The sequence below is a fragment of the Rhipicephalus sanguineus genome, chromosome 11 (genome assembly GCF_013339695.2).
Source record: "Rhipicephalus sanguineus isolate Rsan-2018 chromosome 11, BIME_Rsan_1.4, whole genome shotgun sequence".
NCBI classification, from domain to species: domain Eukaryota; kingdom Metazoa; phylum Arthropoda; class Arachnida; order Ixodida; family Ixodidae; genus Rhipicephalus; species Rhipicephalus sanguineus.
Window position 1 is genome coordinate 140,550,410 of NC_051186.1, and position 21,752 is coordinate 140,572,161.

Below are 21,752 nucleotides of genomic sequence, written 5' to 3' on the forward strand. Positions count from 1 at the left end.
GCAAGAAAGACTTATTGAATGCGGTTGTAGACCCAGTTATACGCTGCACACTCATGGAATTGAAAAGTCGACGTGATGTTCGCACAGGTGCTATTAAAATGGAGGTTCGTAGGTCAGGACGATTATGATATAGGTTGTGAAACAGTGTCAGACGCAGTGTCTTTTTTCGTTGGGCTAAGGAGTCAAGACCAATGGATGATTTGATGTGACTAATGCTGACCCAACTATTATACTCAGAACTGATGAAGCGAGCGGCCCTATGCTGGACGCTTTCTAATAATTCAATTAAGTAGTTTTGATGTGGACTCCATATAGCGAAGGCATATTCGAGTTTAGGTCTGACGTATACCTCATAGGCAAGTTTTCAGATGTTACTCGGAGATAAAGAAAGGGAGCATTTAATGAAGCCAAGTGTTTTCAATGTATCTGCCACTAATTTCGTGATGTGTTCGGACCAATTGAGCTTGTCAGTGATAAGGACACCTAGATAACGGTACGAATTTACGCATGAAAGAGCCGTGGAGTTTAAAGTGTATGAATAATCTAGGGTGGAATGCTTTCGTGACACTTGCATGCTCTTGCATTTTGATACATTTAGCTTCATCAGCCAGTGGGCACACCAAGTTTCTATTACATCAAGGTCTCTTTGCAGAAGTTGCTGGTCAGTGGTAGAAGTTATGCGACGATAAAAAACGCAATCGTCCACAAACAGGCAAATCGTGGACGAAATACCACTAGGAAGGTCATTAATGAAGACTAAAAATAAAAGCGGTCCGACGACAGAGCCTTGAGGTACACCTGAAATAACTTGAGATATGTTGGAGCGGTGGTTGCCAATAACAGTAAACTGAGTGCGGTCTGAAAGGAACGAAGAAATCCAGGACAGTACTAAGGGATCTATAGATAGGGAGGAAAGTTTAGCCATCAGACGTTGATGTGGGACCCGGTCAAAGGCTCTAGAAAAACCTAAGTAGATAATATCAGTCTGCAATAAAGAATCTAAATTTAAGTTAAGGTCAGTCGTGAACTCATAAAGCTGAGTATCGCAAGAAAATCCACAGTGGAATCCATGTTGCTTGGAAAAAAAGGAACAATTTTTGTCCAGGTGAGAAGCGACTTGTGAGTAAATGATATGTTTTAGCATTTTACAAACAATACACGTTAATGAGATTGGTCTGTAGTTCGATGGATCGGAGCAATCGCCTGCTTTGAAAACTGGAGTGACCTCGCTTAATTTCCAATCATCTGGAATTGAAGAAGTGCATCATCATCATCATCATCAGCCTGTCTACGCCCACTGCAGGGCAAAGGCCTCTCCCATGTTCCGCCAATCAACCCGGTCCTGTGCTTTCTGCTGCCACGTTATACCTACAAACTTCTTAATCTCATCTACCCACCTAATTTTCTGTCTCCCCCTCACGCGTTTACCATCTCTGACTGACTAAAAATTGTTTGTAATATCTGGCATGAAATGTCCCTAGTACCTTCTAGGATCCTTGCAGTTATGTCGTCAGGCCCCGGAGCACTGGATGGCTTCAAGTTGCTGATAAGTTTAGCTATGCCTTCAGCCGATATGAAAATTGGAGGCATCTGGCTAAAATTAAGGCTGGGAAAGTGGGGTATATTACGTAGAGGCTTGCGAGTAAATACAGAGGTAAAGAAGTCATTCATAACATCAGCACAACGATCAGGAGGAATGTTTGTGCCATCTTGGTCATGCAAACTTATACTTTGTGAAGAGTTATGGTTCGGTAAGAGAACCTTCCAGAATTTTTTCGGGTTATTTCAAATCATATTTTGCAAGTCTGTATGGAAGAATTTCTTTTTTGAGCGCTTTAAAAGATTCGTATAAGCACGGAGACATTCAGAGTACTTGTCCCATTTGGATTGACAGTCTGAATTTTTGGCGACCCGAAAAAGACGTTTTTTCCTATTTAGTAGCCGTCGTAGGGCATTTGAAAACCAGTGCTCATCAGCATCACCACGAATACAGATAAGTGGTACATATGATTCCACAAGCGACAGTATTTTTTCCTTGTAAAGCAGCCAGTTAGTGTTAAGGGGAGACGTGGGTCTTAAAAAATGGTTTTTTAAAAGTTGGGTGAATGGCATGAAATTTTAAACACTTATTCAGCTTTTTCTGCAGATTCAAAATCTCTAAGTAGATTTTTATTAGCTGCATTAGAACAAAAGATATGCAATTTCTAACACATATTTAAGCATACTTCTTACAGGGATTCTTGGCAACTTTGCTTTGTCAAACACAAAAACAAAGTATGTGGCAAGATTGCCAGGAAGCTGGTCTAGCCGGTGATGCTATTTATTTTCTTATAATGTTGTTCACCAAATTATAATTCTCGATTATCAGAAATAGTATGCAGCAAAAAAATTTCACTCACATTTACGTCTATTTATTTTGCATTCAAAGTTTGTTGAAGACAATCGGATTAGCATCACCGGCTAAACCAGCACTCTGGCAGCCTTGCCGCATACTTTGTTTCTGTGTTTGACAAAGCAAAGTTGCCAAAAATTCCCGTAAGAAATATGCTTTTAGAGATTGCACATCTTTTGTACTAATGCAGCTACCAAAAATCTAATTAGAGATTTGGAATCTGCAGAAAAAATGGGATAAGTTTGTTAAATTTTGTTCAGTTCAACCAGCTAATAAAAGAAATAAAAAAAAGACCCGCGTCTCCCCTTAACTGTTCGAGTATGGGCACTTATTCTGAATTGATGAAGAAACTCTTCCAGAGCCTGGTTGATTTTCTCATAGTCGGCTTTGTTGTAGTCACGAATATATTTTAATAATGGCCTACGGGTAGGAATTGGAATGGCCAGATTAAAGAAAAGCAAGTTACGATCGCTAAGGCCACTGGTGCACAATAAAGACTGACACAACTCTGGTTCCGAGACCAATACAAGATCGAGAATGCTGCTACCACGCGTTGGAGTTTTAACACACTGAATCAAATTGAAGGTAAGGATTAGATCAAGAAATCTTTTTGACTGACGAGAGCATGCTGACAGCTCTTCCTAATCGATGTCAGGATAATTAAAATCTCCACAAAGCATGAACTTGGCACGGGCGATATCAGGAGTGTAGATGTAAAAGGATGGAATACAACTCATCAACAAAAGAACAATCGGACTCTGGCGGGCGGTAGCAGGTGACAAGTACGGCTTTGCCGAAAGGAAAGGACAGGTTAATGCACACTAGTTGAAGGCTACAATTCATGAGTACTAACTGTGAGACTACTCTTGCTTTAAGGGGAGATGCTACTCGAAGACACTTTTTCTTTAATATTCACCCTAGAGCAATGAAACTTGAGCTGCTTATAGAACTTTTTATGCTGATTTCAAATATATAATTAGTTTTCTTGCAAGTTGCATACTTTTAGTTCTGCAACATGACAAAGTGAAAAACTTAAGCCTTTTGCCCCCCCTCTTTTCAGACCTAAACTTCAATAATTTTTTACATTTGATAGTTCATAATGTTTCAAATAAAGTGTGGAATGCAAATAACTAATTAGGAAGTCCATACAAAATATGTACTAGACGTGAAAAATTTTAACGTGGGAAGTTCATATTTCTCCTACCCTAGTAAAAGTTTACATAGCTTTTTTTTATTATATAATAAGAATATTGAAACTTAAACAAGATAATTCCATTTAACATACTTTTGGAAAAAATTTGGGAAAAATTTCATGCAGATCTGAGCACCAGGAGTACCCGAAAAAGGAGGGGCACATTGACAAAAATTGCAAAATTTGCGTTTTGAGAAAAACGAGTTTTAAAGTCAAAATTGCATGTTTATTTATCAAAGATGCCATTGAATGCGACTAAATTTGTACACAAGAAAGAGCAATCCTCTTTGTAGTGGCCACTGCCATTAAAATGCGCCAGCACCATAGGTTTGGCCCTCACAGCTCTTTCGAGCTGACTCCTCGACAAGAGATTTTTTCTTCAGCGCACGCCGACGAGCCCTTGCTTCTCCTGTTAGTTTTTGAGACATTTTTTTCTGGCGTGTGCTGTCCCGTGATTTGCCAAGAGCAACCAGATCATGAGGCGGGAGCACGCCAAGTTCTTCCAGAACACGTTCAAAACTGGAGTGCCCTCGATTAAACCAACATGTTCAGTACTGTCATATCAGCAATCAACGAAGACTCGTCGTCCTGTGATTTTTCTTCGTCTTCGAAGAGTCCGATCTTTTTCTGGGAGGCACTCACATATTCGAATGCCGCGGCAAACTCGTCGGACGCATCGGCGTCACTGCCACTACGCCTTGCGGCAGCAGACGATCTTTTCGTGGTTTGAGTGTTCGGCTTTGATTTGCGCCGGCATCCTCGAAATTTGTGCGTCGCGTGAAACTTCACAGGCCGGTGACCGCGCTTCCTACGGCTTTCTTCATCCATAACGGATAAGCACTCGAGAAAAGCGTTGTTCAGCTGCGCTGCTCAACGAGACATGGATCCTGCAAGTAGGCTTCACAGCACACACAGGCGCGCAGCGGCCAATGGCGGCTCCCGATCCGTACCACGTGATTTAAAGCCAGCCGCGGCGCTCGAAAAAGGCGGCAAAAGCGTGCGTCTCTTTATTATTTCTTGCGCTGCAGCAGCGCGGGAAACCGTCATTATTTGAACAGTGAGGCTCGGCTCTTCGCCTCATGCGGTCGACAATGGCGAGCGGCGGCGCATTATCGGCGGCAAGGTGCTCGAAGATGACACACTTTCGGCCTTTTGACAGCCACCTTGTGCTCTTTAGATGCAATTTTAAAGCGTTTCCAGTTGAGTCTCGGCATTGATTTTTTTTTTCAGAACAGTAGAGGTACTAATCTTAACAAAACAGGTGAAAACAAAAAATCGATAATTTTTTAGAAAACTCTCGTTTTTCGACCCGCATCTCCCCTTAACGAGAACAAGGACACCGCCGCCTCTTCGGCCATCTCTGTTAAATCTATAGACACTAAACAGTCTACTGTTCTCGATGAGTTCGTTGTCATGAATATCTGCGGTAAGCCATGATTCGGTGAAGATCGAAATGTCGGAGCAGTTATCTTCAAGGATGGCTTCTATAGCATCCTTTTTTGGTAAGTAGCTGCGAATGTTTGTTAGCATGAGAGCCATAATATGATAAGATGGTGTACTAGGTGAAATTAGCAGAGGCTGAGCAGGTTTATGGTGAGGCCTGGAAGCGGGCGGTGATCTCTATGAAGATAATTCGATTACGGAATCTGTAGGGGCGTTATATGTGTGATGTGGTGATGTGTCTTGTCGGTGATGTGTCTTGTCGATCAGTAGCTTGTCGTAACGCATTTTGAATGCGGTGTCCCTTTCTTTAGCAAAAGAGTACAGTTTTTTGCGGGCTAATTGTACATGAGCTGAATAATCTTCTCGAATCGAAAATTTTGTTTCCTTCAGCTTCGGGCCTGCTGCAAGGATCTTCGACTTGACTTTAAAATGCGCCAAATTAACAATTATGGGACGGTTTTTAGAATCCTGGAAGCGGCCCATGCGATGGGCACGTTCTATATCGTGAGTATGTATCGACAATCCAAGATTCTGTGAACGGAAGGAGATAATGTGCGCCTCAGATTGCTCCCAGGTTTCGCCGTTTGCATCTGTTATCCCGAAAAAGATTAAGTTTGACCTGCGCAAGCGATTTTCTGCATCATCGCACTTCTCCGTTAGCGTTTTTAATTCGGTAGAAAGCCTGGAAATTTCGTCATTCGAGTTAACCGATACAGTGTGTTTGTTGGCTTGATGTGCTTGTACCACTTTTTCTAAGGCATCAACGCGCATGGAAAGAGTGGTAACGTGATTTTCAGTGCTGGTCTGTGCACTACGAATGCCTGAAAGCTCAGCAAGTACAGTGTTTTGTGAAAGCTCAAGTAGTGTTATCACTGCAGCAGTTGATTGCAGTGTTGCTGTTGTATCTTTAGTACCGGGACCTGGGTTCAGTTCAACATCGCCAGAGAGGACAAGCAGAAGGTGAACAACATACGCATTGATACAATATAAGCAAGTCTGGCAAAACAATTTTCGGCAAGAATCAATAATTTCAAGTGGGCACCACACCGCAAGCAAGAATGGGTCGCTTGTACGGGTACAACAAGCGTGCGGTAAATAACTAACCTGCACAGAGAGCGGTGTTGGCATGACCGTGTTGATGCGGTGACGTGCCCCGAGTGGCATCGATGCAGTCGTGGCATAAGTAATGACGAAGATCCCGCATTGACCGTAGCACCAGGTTGCCAGATGTGTGGCTCGTTCCACACGGGAAACAGCGAAAATTCGGTGGCTTCTTCAGCGGTAAGAATCCCGGGCAGGCGGAGAAGCGGCTTGAAGGTGCGATGCGGTGTTCCTCGGACAGCTGGATGTCGGCGAAGCAGAAAGGCAGCGTCGAGACGGTCCATATCAGAGCGGCCTGCACAGATAGCGGTGTTGGCATGACCGTGTTTGATGCTGTGACGTGCCCCAAGTGGCGTCGGTGCAGTCATGGCATAAGTAATGACGAAGATTCCGCGTTGACCGTAGCACCAGCTTGCCAGATGAGTGGCTCTATAGGCAACTATCGTGCACCACCGTCTACTATCAACACAGGTAGGGTATCAGTTTGATCACCGTGCTCGACTAGCACGTTCACTGATCCTACAACCGGCACTAGTTCCCCTGTGCATGTCCCTAAAAGAACAGTCGCTTTCTTGTTAGTCGGTTGAGGAAACTCGCGCTGAGAAACGGATTTCAGCATGCCGGTGACGGAAGCCCTGTGCCTATCTGCATCTTGAAGGCCCGTTTTTCAATCCTGACAGTGACATAGTAGGCAGACATTGATTTTTATACTGTATTTTCTTGCTCTTCGTCCGAATCCTCTGCCGGACTATCGATTGCATTCAGTGCCTTTGTTCTGCCGGTGCGCTGCCTGCACACTGTTCGCAAGTGGCCTTGCTCCGCGCAATTATGGCACTTATACTTGCGATACCGGCAACTTTCCGAAGTATGCAAACACTCTGGGCACTCGGCTCTGCCCAGACAGCTGTCCCTGCTACAACTGCTTTGCCTGAGAGCATCAACTTCTAGTCCGGAGCGCTTTTGTGAACTACCTTGGTGCTCTTCTAACAACATTTGCCGGGTCTGTGTGGAGGCTAGCTCACGGTTTAAAGCAAGTTTACACGCCTCTTTGAATGTCAGTTCTTCAGCTGTGGACAGCTCGCGTCTGTCTCGGTGCAGCGTAGCCCGGCGACAAGTCTGCCTCTAAGCGCTTCGTCGAGAAACTTTCCAAACTCGCAACTTCTGGCCAATTGCTTTAGCTGCACCACAAATTCAGCCACAGTTTCTTATTCCCTCTGCACTCTTCGGTTAAATCGGCACCTTTCAGCTATCACGGCCTTTTGGGGACTGTAGTGACCTTTCAACAGGGTCGTTACCTTGTCATACGTTTTGCTGGCTGGCAAGTCTGGTATTAACAGGTTCTTCAGTACCTCATACACTCGAGGGCCTACAAGTGTCAAGAATACAGCTAGCTTCTTGCCTTCGGTCACAACATTCACCGTGACGTAAAGCTCAAGTCTTTCCAGGAAGGACTCGAAGCTATCACTCCTTTCATCAATTTTTCCCATCTTCACCATTGCAGTGACGCCCATGCAGCCGTCGCCTTCACTTCAGCAGCAACAGAAGAAGCACGTGGAAAGCCAACCGGGTCCCACCCTCGTCGCCAGTGTAGTAGAGTTAGGCAGCCGAGCTGCCGTACTCCAAGAAACAACAGTGCGAGTTGCAGAACAAGGAATAAATCAGTGTTTATTCTTGGGCCACGCTTTTATAGGCATGCGGTTGCTTGTCCGCTGCCACGTCAGCGCACCTGATGACGAAGTGAAACATCACGCAGTAGACGTTATCACAACCAGCAATTAGTTTTGGAGCCCTCCTCAAGGAAGCTCACTACAATCAACACACCGCAGGGTTTGTTCCAGTACAAGAGGCTATCTTTCGAGATTCCAGCAGCATCTTTAATTTTTCAGTGAGAGAATGAGTCTCTCCTGCAGGCCCTATGAAGAAATCCATAAAAGGGGGTGGGTATTCGAGCCAACGTTTCAACAAGTGGACTTGTCCTCTTCAAGGCTGGAACTCATTTCCTTAGCTATTGCGTGTACATGCTTCGTGCCCGTTCCACCACAAGGAAGAAGGGGGGGGGGCAACTGCTAGAGAATGGGTGGGGTGGGGGAGGGAGAGGCCACCGTGACGACCTGGGTGAGCTATAAGGAAGGCAAAAAAAAAAGGAACAAAACGCGGGGGAGAGGGGGAGAGGGGAGGGTATACGTTTCGCTGAATGATTGTCAGAGAAGCACGTGGCATTTTAACAACAGCAGGTTCGAAATTCCTTGAAGAAGGTTTTAACTCTCATAGGTTTTCATCGTTTATGTACCATACCGAATAGATTGAAGAGCCCCCTTAGGAACGTTAATACCTGCTGGCTGGAGTGTATTGAACTTGCGAATAAGGTATGAATCTGTATATTTTCTGTCTCTTGGGGACCGGAAGTTTGGCTGAAGTATGTAAAGTTTGAGATCTTCGAAGTTGTGACCTGCTACATTAAAATGCTGTGTCACTGCTTTGGGTAACTTCTTTGCCGTGTCCGCGCGATGCCCATTTAATCTAACATTAACAGGTTGTCCTGTTTCGGCAATGTACCATTTTTGACGATATGAACATTCGATCATGTAGATAACGTTTGAACTAGCGCCCGTAAAACTAGATTCTATATGATGGACATAATCATTCCGGTGCTTTTAACTAAAACGTCATCTTGAAGGTGTTTACAAGTCCTACATCTTTGACTAGAACAAGGTGTTATGTGGGCAGTATAATGAGGGTTTACTTTTGCATGCACTAACATATCCTTGAAATTCCTATTGTGGCGATAGACGACCTGTGGTACTCTGGGAAACGCTTTTCTAAGGCACTCGTTGCTTGCCAGTATTGGGTAATACTTATGGAGGATATTATTTATGTTTTGTAGCGCGTTTGAGTCATCATCCATCCATCATCATCATCATCAGCCTGTCTACACCCACTGCAGGGCAAAGGCCTCTCCCATGTTCCGCCAATCAACCCAGTCCTGTGCTTTCTGCTGCCACATTATACCTACAAACTTCTTAATCTCATCTACCCACCTAATTTTCTGTCTCCCCCTCATGCGTTCGCCATCTCTTGGAATCCAGTTAGTTACCCTTAATGACCATCAGGTATCCTGCCGACGTGCTACGTTCCCGGCCCATATCCATTTCTTCTTCTTGATTTCAACTATGATATCCTTAACCCCCGTTTGTTCCCTGACCCACTTTGCTCTCTTCCTGTCTCTTAAGGTTACACCCAAGGAGGTTATATACTATTTCTTCTGGAGTGGAGGTGGCGCCCCCGTAAGTGAAGCCGGTCGCCGCCATATTGCAAAAGGAAAAACTCGGAAGCAGACGACGCAGTGCGCTCCGTTGCCCCGCCGTCGCAGTTGTCTTTGGGGACGGTGGCATGCTTTTGTAAAGCAGTTAAGCATTTTACAAGGCCATGGTGACATCGTGCGTCGCTTATGGGTGCACAAATCGCATTAAGAAGACGCCTGGGATCACTTTTCACGTGTAAGTGTCCTCACTTCGTTCGCTGACGATTGTCTGTTTTTCCGTGCATGCTGTTAAACTGGAAACAATTTGAAAGGTGCGCATACATGTAATACATGCGTACGGTTGTATCGACGAAAATTTTACGCTTTAAATGCTCGCTGACACGACGTTGTTCGTGATTTTTAAGTGTATGCACGAAGAACCAATTAATGGGAGCTGGACGTATCGAGCATTATTGGTACGAGTAGGAAGTCTGAACGCCCTTAGAATTCCAAGATTTCTGGTGTTTTCTTGCAAGTCAAGACTGACGGAGTGAATGCATATTTATCCGGTGCATGGATATCGAATTTGATGCATGTTTATTGAGGAATTGGCAACGCAACATTTCATGACGTGATTATCCGTGTTACAGGTTTCCGAAAGACTGCGCGCAGCGTTCTGCCTGGGAACGTGCCGTTCGAAGAAGTGGTTGGAGAGCTAAGGACGGTGACCACCTCTGCCCTATTCACTTCGAAGAATGCTGCTTCAACAGAACGGGGCAGACGACCAGACTGCGGCCTGGCAGTGTACCTACAATTTTTCCTGCTTTCCCAGCGCATCTACAAAAGCCTGTTAGTTTCTACCTCCTTGACGTAGCTTCAACACAAATAGTTACGAAAAGAAGAAATTGCGGCAAAAACAAGATGTAACTCTTGTGAAATCCAGCCAATCTTGCAGCCGAAACCGAAACCGAAACACCGAAGGACGCGGCATGAGAGGTCGAGCTACCTCGTTTCGAGGCTGTGCGGGCTGCGCTTGCCGTGATAGTACATGTCGCCCACGTAGGTTAATGAATGCAGAATTAAAACCACTGTAATCGTTCTTTAACGGTTCATTCGGGGCACATCTCTTGGAGTTTGGCAGTTGCATGCCACTTGGGCGCTTCGGTTTTGGTTTCACCCGTAAATGGTTAGAGCTTCATCACTCCGCGAAAATTACCGGTGACTTCCCAATTTACTTAATTGCCTGTCGTCTCTAACTTAAGCGTTAATTATTTCAACCTTCTTTATTAATGTTGTTATTTGTGTCTCTGGTAATCTACCGACCCACAAAAGAAAAAAGCACCTATAGGAGGCGAGCAAATGTCGCGTTCTCCTTAATATAGAGAATTTTCAGGCACATTTCTTGAAACACCCGATATTTAAGCCTTTGTGCCACAATAGTTACCAAAGCAAGCGCAAAGGATAGAAAGAGTCAATTTCTCTTGATGTTTTTTTTTTTTTCTTTGTAGCCAAAGAGGAAAAGAGACCCACCGAAGCCCCGGGTACCCTCGGGTACCCTTGTCGCCCGTTATGGACATAGAGCAGTCGATTGAAGGCAATACTATGCCAACGACTCCTCCTAAAGCTTTCTATCAGCAGAAAGTGAGAGATGCCGAAAAGGATATTGAGCAACTTAAGAAGAAGGTGAAGACTTTGCAACAAAGCAAGCGTAGACTTTCGAAGCGCTTCGATGCCTCCAGGAAACTTGTGAAGGAGTTGACAGGGGTCTATTGTCAGAAAAGGGACTCGAATTCTTCGAAGCCACCTTCTCCTCGGACATCTTGCAGCTGCTTAGCAGAGCAACCACGAAAGAAAGCGTCCAATATCCTCCCGAGTTGCGTGCCTTTGCTTTGACTTTGCATTTTTATTCTTCAGCCGCCTACAAGTATGTGCGCGCAAAGTTTAATAATGCTTTACCGTCACCACGCACCCTGCGCGAGTGGTACAAGGCCGTCAATGGAGAACCAGGCTTTACAATGGAGTCATTCGATTTCCTTAAAAATGTGGCGCAGAGCAAGGAGGAACCGCTAGTGGCGGCTCTAATAGTAGACGACATCTCCATAAGGAAGCATGTTCAACTGGTCGGAAACAGAGTTGTTGGATATGTTGACCTGGGGACAGAAATATCGGAAGACAGCTTGCCAGAGGCAACTAATGCTTGTGTGTTCATGCTTGTAGCGCTGAACATGAGGCTTAAAGTACCACTTGGATACTTTTTGATAGACTCTTTCTCGGGCTCCGAAAGAGCAAACTTAACCAAAGAGTGCATTGCAAGGGTGACAGCAGCAGGAGTGGATGCTGTGTCACTGACGTTTGACGGGGCTGCTTCCAACTTCACAATGGCCCGCTGTCTTGGTGCTGACCTCAACTACCGGTCACCCCATTTCGCGACAAGTTTTGACTGCCCAACGGACTCGTCGAAGAAGGTCTCGATAATTCTAGACCCTTGTCACATGCTCAAGTTAGTTCGTAACGCCTCGGATCGGTTGACCACCTGGTTGATGATCAAGGCTCGCGCATAAAGTGGTCCTACATCAAAGAACTAGAAGTCATGCAGCGAGAAGAAGGTGTGCACCTTGGAAATAAACTTACAAAAGTCCATGTCGAATGGGAAAAACAAAAAATGAAAGTGAAACTTGCTGTGCAAACACACAGTTCCTCAGTGGCAGATGCCCTCGACTTCTGTGAATTTACTTTGAGATTACCACAATTCCAAGGTGCACATGCCACAGCAAGGTTTATACGCATTTTCGACAGGCTTTTTGACTTGCTTAATTCACGAAATCCTCTTGCCAAATCTTTTAAAGCTGCACTACGCAATGAGAATGCTGCCTCATGGAAGGCTTTCCTGCAAGAAGCTGAAAATTACATCACTGAGCTAACTGATGCAAATGGGCGCCCTGTAATTGAGAGCTTGAAGAAAACCGGATTTGTCGGCCTGCTCATTTGCATGCACAGCACTGCAGATCTCTTTGAACGTCTTGTAGCCACAGGAAAACTGCAGTACTTGCTGACCCACAAGATGTCGCAGGACCACTTGGAAATTTTCTTTGGGTGCATCAGAGGAAAAGGGGGCTTCAACAACAATCCAACTGCCTGTCAGTTCACAGCAGCATACAAGCATCTACTCATACAGACAGAGGTCAAGTCATCTGACGCAGGGAACTGTGCTGCGGACGTTGTAACGGTGCTGGCTGTGTCAAGTGCCGTCAGTCAAGTCGAATCAACTCCAGTCACCCACCAGAGATGTTCTATCCTTGAGCCGTTTGCTGATGACCACGAGTACACCTATCGCGTAGACCTGCCACGAAGCCTGTCGCCATTTGTTGAAGCTGTTGTGCCGTATGTTGCAGGATTTGTGGCGCGCAAAGTTCGAGACAGCACAACTTGTGAAGAGTGCGCGGCTGCGCTGCAGTCAAAGGAACTCCCAGCACTTACTCAAGTGAAAAGTCGTGGTGGGCTGGTGGCACCATCTAAGGATGTGCTGTACATTTGCGAGGCTGCTGAGAAAGGTCTCCGAGTACTGCAGGCACAGCACATTGATGTAAGGGCAATGCACAAAAGGTGCGCACCACTGATTATGGAAATCCTAACTATGGTTCTCGAGAGGTCGTGGTTTGCAGAGCTTGCCTATCACCTACTTGACTGCGACCACCATATATATAAGCTGTCAAAAAAGATTGCCGAATACTACATCAAAATCCGCATACATCACATCACCAAGGAAACCAACAGAGCAAATTGCAAAGATAGAGTGCGAACACTACTTTCAAGGATTATAATATTCAGCAATCAATGAGCAATCAATGGACCATATTACATCTCTGCAACTCGAGGTGTCGTTTTGCAACCCGCTTGCCATTTGTACGTATCACATATTTCTGTCGGTTGATGACATTTGTACGTACCTCACGTGTGTATTACGTATGTTTTGTTTATCTGTTTCCTGTTGTATTTACTTGCGCGAATGCACAGCTATGCACGCGCAATATCAGTTAAATGTGCAATAAGTGTTTTCTGCAAAGAAAATGTATGGCGCCTCTTTAACAGAACCTTGCCGAATCATGTTATCATATCCTCATGCATATCCTCCGGCTATGTCAAGAAAAGCCGATCACGATGCTAAGTGTATGATTTTTGTATTGTCTTGCACATGTAAACAACCTCTCCATTGAGTACTATAACATTCTACTATAACTAGGCCGGCTAGTAGTTTTGCTTGAGTACTATAAATAAAGCTTTGTACAATATTTTGAAATCTCCAAATGCCTGAATTTTCTGAGCATGAACAGCATTGTGGTAGCCCTGGAAACAGCGCATGAAAGGTATAAGAATTAATATAACCAATCTGAACGAACATACGTGAACATCGAAAACAAATGTGGTCAACCACTCTTTCTGTACATTGGTGTATAACGTATGTGTTTATATATATATATATATATATATATATATATATATATATATATATATATATATCCACACATGCACAAGTGAACAATTCTTGAAGAAGGGTGGGCTGGGCTGAATCCAAATGTCATTTTGTCAATCACCTCGCGAATTTTTTAACGAGGAGAAAACAGAGAGGAGAAACACAAGACGAGCGCTGTCTTGTGTTTTCCCGCTTCGTTTTCTCCACGTTCAAAAATTTGCGCTGTGATGCAAATTTGGGCGAGTTGGTGACCACGTCATTTTTGTCAATTGGCAAAAATGACGTGATCACCAACTCGCCAAAATTTGCATCCTCCTTCTGGCCAAATGTTCGCGTGATGGAAATAAGTGCGTTTCACGTTAGCTTGTGGTTGCCTCTTGAATACTGACGCCGTTACATCACAAAAACCCAGCTCCAAGAAATACATATGCAATTACAGTGCGCCAGCGCGCTCGATATACGAAGCACCCCTTTGACAACAGACTATTCTGAAAGTCTGCAGCTGACAATGGGTGCATGACATAACTTGTTTCATAAACGAGAAGAGGCAACTGTTCGTGGGTGTAACCTTAAAGCGGTTTCCATCTCATTTTTTTATTGTGGGACTGCAAACCAACGCGTGCGCCGCGCGTATTCCATTGCCGTCTATGGCGGTCCCGCCCTGTTTTTCCTCTAGCAATATGGCCGGCGGCGGCTTCACTTGCTCCCATTGGCGGCGGCCGGGACTGCCACTCCAGAGGTTCTATAGAACCTCCTTGGTTACACCTACCATTTTCCTTTCCATCGCTCGCTGCATCATCCTCAATTTAAGTTGAACCCTCTTTGTAAGTCTCCAGGTTTCTGCTCTGTAGGTAAGTACTGGTAAGATGCAGCTGTTATATACCTTCCTCTTGAGGGATAGTGGTAGACTACCATTCATGATTTGATAATGCTTGTCAAATGAGCCCCATCCCATCCTTATTCTTCTAGTTATTTCACTCTCATGGTTCGGCTCCGCGGTTACTACCTCTCCTAAGGAGACGTACTCCTTTACAACTTCCAGTGTCTCGCCACCTATCGCAAAGCGCTGTCTCTGCCAAGATTGTTCCACATTACTTTAGTTTCATGCATATTATTTTCAGACCTGCTCTTCTACTTTCCGTATCCAGTTCAGTAATCAGGAGCTGTAATTCGTCTCCCGCGTTACTCATCAATGCAATGTCATCAGCGCGTTTGAGTATTTGGTTATAAATGCTGGCGGCTGGTTGGGCTGTGCTACGGGGGCCCTTTGAGCTAATGATGATTTCCTATCTAGTTGACATGCTTCGTTGTAGACCTTGTTTAGAGCATCTTGCGGGTAATTTCTTTCAACTAGTGTTTCCTTTAGGTTGCTTAAGTGGTGAATGTAGTCACCGTTGTCGCTACAGATCCTTCTTATACGCCTCGCCTGTCCGACAAATATTCCTTGTTTATTCTAAAAAGAGACTGGGTGTGCAAACACGGACACAAGAAAGAGATCAGGACACCACAAACGCCGACTAACAACTGAAGAGACGCACAACGGCTGAAAAGAAAGAAGGCACGAAAACTTATCTGCGCATGCCCATGCAACCGGCGAACCTATCAATCCGGCACGCGTGGAGGTCTACGTGGAAGATAACTGTTAAGGCATTTGATTTCATCTTTATGCAAGTTAATCGACGGTTGGCTCAAGCATGCGCTACCACTATTCTCGATATGCCATGCTTCAATCATCAGGCGCGTTTCTTCATTTCTATGCCGGTACAACACTGCGCATTCATCGAATTTTGGCGTGCACTTACAATCTCGACAATGTAAAGATAGATTAGAAGGTGAGCCTCCTGTTAGCGATCTCTTATGTTCCAACAATCTCTGGTTAATGCATCGGCCCGTCTGTCCTACGTAGAAGCGGCCGCAGCTGAAAGGGACCTTATACACCACACTCGTACGGCAATCAGTGAATTTGTAGGTGTGTTTTACGAAACAATTATCGGTCCGCTTCTTGTCTTTTACTCGCTCATTCTTCCTCTGGACAGCGGCACATATCTTACCCAGCCTATTGGCAGCCGTGAAAACAACATTAACGCCGTATCTACTTCCTACTTTCTTTAGCCTGTGAGATATGCAATGAATGTACGGAATACCTACGACACGTTTCTTCCTATCGCTTTCTGCAACCATGCTCGGACTTAACACAATAGACTTCTTTAAACGCTCAGCGACCGTGGCCACTGCATCACGAGGATACCCTACATCTAAAAGACGCGTAACCTGTGCGCTAAAGCTATCACTCATTTTGTGCTCACACGACTTGGTGAGGGCTGACTTAAGGCAAGACATGGCGATGCCGTTTTTTACAACCTTCGAGTGCTTCGACGAAAAATTTAACAGCGGTTTGGAAGATCTAGGAGAATACTGCCAGCACACGTGGTTCTTCTGGAACATTAAGGAAATGTCTAGAAATTGGCAGTATTCCATTATTCTGAGGCACCTCTTTAGTGAAGCTCAGCCCTCCTCCATTTAATTCAAATTTTTCGCTCACGGATGTTACCACCTTTTCAAAGTCCTCATCACTACAAAAAATTAAGTAATCGTCCACATAACGAAAAACCTTAATAACCGAATTACCTAAGGCGCCTTCCAAAAGATTGTCAATCTTGCTAAGGTATAAATCACTATGAACCGGAGCAACCTTAGAACCAATACATATCCCTGATTTCTGCACATAAACGCCTTCCTTCCAACCTACCAGCGTCGACTTTAAATACATGGAAAGGATTTCTAGAAATGCCACGGTAGAAACACCACATTTATCGGTGAAAACCGTCTGGTGCCCTTGTTCGTTAATACATTCATTAACACATTTTAACAAGTCCTCATGTGGCAAAGAATAATATAGGTCTTCAATATCCATACTAAAAGCTTTACAACAGCCGGGGTTCTCCTCTGAGAGGAACTGAACTAGCGCCTGAGAATTACGCATACGAAAAGGGTCTGAAAAACTCAAAGAGGTTAAGCAGTTCTGCAAATAACTAGATACAGCGACTTGCCAGGTGCCTTGCTCTGAAACGATTGCTCGAAACGGAATCTCGTTCTTATGAGTTCTGGCTGAAAAAAACAATTCTAAAGTAAGTGATTTAGCCTTCTTAACATTACAAGCTATTCTCTCAAGATTATGTCTTAACAAAAGGTCGACAGCACGTTGCCTAACTACCGATGGCTTAAGTTTTACCGTCCTAAAATTCTTTTCTATGGCTGTTAATGCTTTTTCTGAGAACAAACTGTCCGGCATAATTAACGTTCCAGAAGAACCACGTTCCAGAACGTTCCAGAAGAACCTTAGTGTTCCAGAAGAACCTTAACGTTCCAGAAGAACCACGTGTGCTGGCAGTATTCTCCTAGATCTTCCAAACCGCTGTTAAATTTTTCGTCGAAGCACTCGAAGGTTGTAAAAAACGGCATCGCCATGTCTTGCCTCAAGTCAGCCCTCACCAAGTCGTGTGAGCACAAAATGAGTGATAGCTTTAGCGCACAGGTTACGCGTCTTTTAGATGTAGGGTATCCTCGTGATGCAGTGGCCACGGTCGCTGAGCGTTTAAAGAAGTCTATTGTGTTAAGTCCGAGCATGGTTGCAGAAAGCGATAGGAAGAAACGTGTCGTAGGTATTCCGTACATTCATTGCATATCTCACAGGCTAAAGAAAGTAGGAAGTAGATACGGCGTTAATGTTGTTTTCACGGCTGCCAATAGGCTGGGTAAGATATGTGCCGCTGTCCAGACGAAGAATGAGCGAGTAAAAGACAAGAAGCGGACCGATAATTGTTTCGTAAAACACACCTACAAATTCACTGATTGCCGTACGAGTGTGGTGTATAAGGTCCCTTTCAGCTGCGGCCGCTTCTACGTAGGACAGACGGGCCGATGCATTAACCAGAGATTGTTGGAACATAAGAGATCGCTAACAGGAGGCTCACCTTCTAATCTATCTTTACATTGTCGAGATTGTAAGTGCACGCCAAAATTCGATGAATGCGCAGTGTTGTACCGGCATAGAAATGAAGAAACGCGCCTGATGATTGAAGCATGGCATATCGAGAATAGTGGTAGCGCATGCTTGAGCCAACCGTCGATTAACTTGCATAAAGATGAAATCAAATGCCTTAACAGTTATCTTCCACGTAGACCGCCACGCGTGCCGGATTGATAGGTTCGCCGGTTGCATGGGCATGCGCAGATAAGTTTTCGTGCCTTCTTTCTTTTCAGCCGTTGTGCGTCTCTTCAGTTGTTAGTCGGCGTTTGTGGTGTCCTGATCTCTTTCTTGTGTCCGTGTTTGCACGCCCTTTCTCTTTTTAGAACGAATACGTACCAACTAGCTCAGCTCTCTGTTATTCTAAGCTTCATTTCTAGTACTCTGAGCCCTTTTTCGTGTTCTCCTACTTATCTGAACAATCCTGCCTCTTTGGCTTCTTTAATTGCTATTTGCTTGGTCCGTGCTAGAACTTTTTCATGGTTTTCTAAGAATAGAGTGTGCCCAGTTGAAGTTCAGATTTTGTGCGGCTTTCTGCAACCATCTACCGGACATGCCAGGAGGATATGTGCCATATTGACCGCGGAATCATGGCGTCAAGTGAGATTTTACCAGGAATGCCTCAAGGTCCGTTGCTCGACTTCACGTGACGACCGCCGCCAGAAGCAGATATACGCCGACTGGATGAGGGTAGCTAACCAGCATGCGGAATTCATATGGAGGGTAAAACTTCGAGAACTTCAACCATGTAAGAGGAAGATTATTTCTACTGTTTCACCGCAAAATAACTTGCTAATCCTTGGAGGTGCTGCCTTAGATGATAGTCACTGCAAAACCGTGCCTTAGGTCCTAAATACTGTTTTAAGCCGAACCTGAAACCAATAGACGTTTTAAGTTTGCCGCGTACAATCACTAGACTTGTTTCTGAAGAAGAGCGTTCCCACTGCATTTCAGACTGCCTTGCTAGCATCAAGGGTTCTAATATGCATCTCAAGTGTTCTGATCCTATCCGGCCTTTGGTTAATTACTGTGTCGAGAAGAAACTCAGGCCAGTAATTTCAGATAAGGAAGGGTATTTTGTAATTATGCCGGACAGTTTGTTCTCAGAAAAAGCATTAACAGCCATAGAAAAGAATTTTAGGACGGTAAAACTTAAGCCATCGGTAATTAGGCAACGTGCTGTGGACCTTTTGTTAAGACATAATCTTGAGAGAATAGCTTGTAATGTCAAGAAGGCTAAATCACTTACTTTAGAATTGTTTTTTTCAGCCAAAACACATAAGAACGAGATTCCGTTTCGAGCAATCGTTTCAGAGCAAGGCACCTGGCAAGTCGCTGTATCTAGTTATTTGCAGAACTGCTTAACCTCTTTGAGTTTTTCAGACCCTTTTCATATGCGTAATTCTCAGGCGCTAGTTTAGTTCCTCTCAGAGGAGAACCCCGGCTGTTGTAAAGCTTTTAGTATGGATATTGAAGACCTATATTATTCTTTGCCGCATAAGGACTTGTTAAAATGTGTTAATGAATGTATTAACGAACAAGGGCACCAGACGGTTTTCACCGATAAATGTGGTGTTTCTACCGGGGCATTTCTAGAAATCCTTTCCATGTATTTAAAGTCGACGCTGGTAGGTTGGAAGGAAGGCGTTTATGTGCAGAAATCAGGGATATGTATTGGTTCTAAGGTTGCTCCGGTTCATAGTGATTTATACCTTAGCAAGATTGACAATCTTTTGGAAGGCGCCTTAGGTAATTCGGTTATTAAGGTTTTTCGTTATGTGGACGATTACTTGATTTTTTGTAGTGATGAGGACTTTGAAAACGTGGTAACATCCGTGAGCGAAAAATTTGAATCAAATGGAGGAGGGCTGAGCTTCACTAAAGAGGTGCCTCAGAATAATGGAATACAATTTCTAGACATTTCCTTAACGTTCCAGAAGAACCACGTGTGCTGGCAGTATTCTCCTAGATCTTCCAAACCGCTGTTAAATTTTTCGTCGAAGCACTCGAAGGTTGTAAAAAAAGGCATCGCCATGTCTTGCCTTAAGTCAGTCCTCACCAAGTCGTGTGAGCACAAAATGAGTGATAGCTTTAACGCACAGGTTACGCGTCCTTTAGATGTAGGGTATCCTCGTGATGCAGTGGCCACGGTCGCTGAGCGTTTAAAGAAGTCTATTGTGTTAAGTCTGAGCATGGTTGCAGAAAGCGATAGGAAGAAACGTGTCGTAGGTATTCCATACATTCATTGCATATCTCACAGGCTAAAGAAAGTAGGAAGTAGATACGGCGTTAATGTTGTTTTCACGGCTGCCAATAGGCTAGGTAAGATTTGTGCCGCTGTGCAGAGGAAGAATGAGCGAGTAAAAGACAAGAAGCGGACCGATAATTGTTTCGTAAAACACACCAACAAATTCACTGATTGCCGTACGAGTGTGGTGTATAAGGTCCCTTTCAGCTGCGGCCGCTTCTACGTAGGACAGACGGGCCGATGCATTAACCAGAGATTGTTGGAACATAAGAGATCGCTAACAGGAGGCTCACCTTCTAATCTATCTTTACATTGTCGAGATTGTAAGTGCACGCCAAAATTCGATGAATGCGCAGTGTTGTACCGGCATAGAAATGAAGAAACGCGCCTGATGATTGAAGCATGGCATATCGAGAATAGTGGTAGCGCATGCGTGAGCCAACCGTCGATTAACTTGCATAAAGATGAAATCAAATGCCTTAACAGTTATCTTCCACGTAGACCGCCACGCGTGCCGGATTGATAGGTTCGCCGGCTGCATGGGCATGCGCAGATAAGTTTTCGTGCCTTCTTTCTTTTCAGCCGTTGTGCGTCTCTTCAGTTGTTAGTCGGCGTTTGTGGTGTCCTGATCTCTTTCTTGTGTCCGTGTTTGCACGCCCTGTCTCTTTTTAGAATGAATACATACCAACTAGCTCAGCTCTCTGTTATTCTAATATTCCTTGTTTGTAGTGTCGCGGGTGATGACTAGCGTAATCTAGGTATTTCTGGCTGTCTTGGTTTTCTGTAGAGCATCGTCTTTAATTTTCCTGTTTTTATAGATACCGTAGTGTCTACGAAGTTAATTTCACTGGAAGAATGGTTCACGGAAAACTTAATACTAGAGTGAAACTTGTTACAGTGGTCAATGAATGCGTCTAGTGCGCTTATGCCATGTTCCCATATAACAAATATGTCGTCTATGTAACGGAGATAGGTGGAAGGCTTCACTGGACATGATTCCAACAGCTCTGATTCTTCCTTCAACCTATACAATATCACACACAAAGTGAAATCCTGTGCGGTATACAAGGAGTATCAGCATGTGTGCTGACCAGTGCAGTCGACACCCTGGCCATTTCCAGAAAGGCCATGGTCGCGCCTACATGTCGATATTGGAGGCCCATTCAAGGGACATTACTTTCTAGTTATTGTAGACGCCTACTTGAAATGATATGAGGCAATTCCTGCGACATCACCATCTTCTGATGCCACGATAAGCAGTCTACAAACAGTTTTTGCTACTCATGGCATTCCTGGCATTATAGTGTCAGATAAGGTACAGCAGTTTCTGCACAGAAACCAAATCAGAGGCATCAGAGTGCCGCCCTACCATCCTGCATCAAATGGTGCAGCTGAACATGCTGTTCAGTTGGTAAAATACAAGCTAAAGAAGCGAAATCTGGCGATTGCCAGACCCAGATTAACCAACTGCTATTCCAGTACAGGACAACACCTTACAGCCTCACTGGAAGGACCCCAGCAGAGCTATTTATGGGCGGGCCTCTTCAAACACAACTCAAAGCTTCGTGCCCCAACCCTCGAAATGATGTGGTGTTGAAGCAGCTGAAGCAGAAACTACATCAGAATAAGGGAGCACG

General features: G+C 44.5%; 1 protein-coding gene and 1 long non-coding RNA gene across 6 annotated transcripts in view; one reads left to right on the plus strand and one right to left on the minus strand.

The window, feature by feature from the left end:
• LOC119374811 (SH3KBP1-binding protein 1) overlaps window positions 1-21,752 on the minus strand; it is a 739,328-nt gene that overhangs the window by 551,262 nt on the left and 166,314 nt on the right. The window lies entirely within an intron of this gene.
• LOC119374813 (uncharacterized) lies at window positions 9,480-10,254 on the plus strand. The gene is made up of 2 exons (XR_005180327.2): window positions 9,480-9,625; window positions 10,020-10,254. It is a non-coding gene; the product is annotated as an uncharacterized LOC119374813 (long non-coding RNA).